Source organism: Branchiostoma belcheri, unplaced genomic scaffold, assembly GCF_001625305.1.
Source record: "Branchiostoma belcheri isolate BF01 breed outbred unplaced genomic scaffold, Haploidv18h27 scaffold18, whole genome shotgun sequence".
Classification (NCBI taxonomy): Eukaryota; Metazoa; Chordata; class Leptocardii; order Amphioxiformes; family Branchiostomatidae; genus Branchiostoma; species Branchiostoma belcheri.
Window position 1 is genome coordinate 2,359,363 of NW_017803268.1, and position 1,119 is coordinate 2,360,481.

At 44.9% G+C, this 1,119-nt stretch overlaps 1 pseudogene across 1 annotated transcript in view; it reads left to right on the top strand.

Moving 5' to 3' along the window:
* Positions 1–1,119, top strand: part of LOC109467392 — a 9,193-nt pseudogene that overhangs the window by 5,354 nt on the left and 2,720 nt on the right. Inside the window, exon 3 of the transcript XR_002140078.1 lies at positions 530–714. The product of XR_002140078.1 is annotated as a tubulin beta chain-like (transcript). The remainder of the gene's footprint in view (positions 1–529; positions 715–1,119) is intronic.

Below are 1,119 nucleotides of genomic sequence, written 5' to 3' on the forward strand. Positions count from 1 at the left end.
GGGATTACAAGTCAGGGTTTGATTGATGTTTAATTCGAGCGGAATTCCGGTCCAAGTTTTGGATTTTCCGCTGTCCTGTGATATCTGTGCCACCAGACATCCGGTCCCCAAAAATCCCCCAGTTGTCGGTCAGAACAGATGTGGGCCCACCACTTGTTCATTTCTCAGTGTTCTGTTTCTCCCAGTGGACATTGAGTGATGTAGAAACTACGTGAACATTTCTCCCCTCTCACATGGGAATAGGCTGACAAATTTCACAGGGCCCCAGATTAAAGATGATGTCCTATATCGATAAACATTTCAACCCCCACGCAATTTTAGGAGTTAAGGTTGTTACACCCAAAAATCAATAAAAGCTGTCCATGCCAATTTAAAGTTTGCAGTTGGTTTCTTTTATAGTGAGCTCCAGTGGTGGTAGAGTATAGATGTAGATGCTGGTAGTTCATACTTGTAGTTGTACTACTCTTTAGTAACTGTTACAATTTGCAAACCAGGAATGCTAATGTTTTCTTATTTTGTGCCTTTGCAGGTGGGAAGTACGTGCCCAGGGCAGTTCTTGTGGATCTGGAGCCCGGTACCATGGACTCTGTCAGATCTGGTCCCTTCGGACAGATCTTCAGGCCAGACAACTTCGTTTTCGGTAAGTACCTTTTAAAACGTCTTTGGCGTCAAGTTTTTCCCCTTAGAAGTGGCAGTGTTATAGACCTTTGCCTAGCTTAAAAGTGTACTTAGCTGTGTGAGATGGAAAAGCTTAAATAGAAAGTCTCGTGGGAGGGGGACAGGTCCCTTTAAAGTTTAAAAAATTGGTGTGGGTGAACTGGATATGAAATTGCTGGGGTCTGTGCGACCGTTGCTAGTGTAAACAAATTTCTGGTTGCTGCGGCCACCATTGTTAGGGGATGATGTCATGCGTGAGTGGGCAGATAGAATGACAGGATCGAATTTCTGGCGTCCGATTGGCTGGTGTTTGATGACATCACACCGTTGGCAGGTTGAGTAAACAGTAAACAATAGCGGCTCACCTGGCAGGTGAAGTCATGTAAGCACAGTGGGGATGGGCCTTAGATACCAGTGTTTGATGTTTGAATACTCAATCCAAGCCAGTGGATTTTAGCAGCG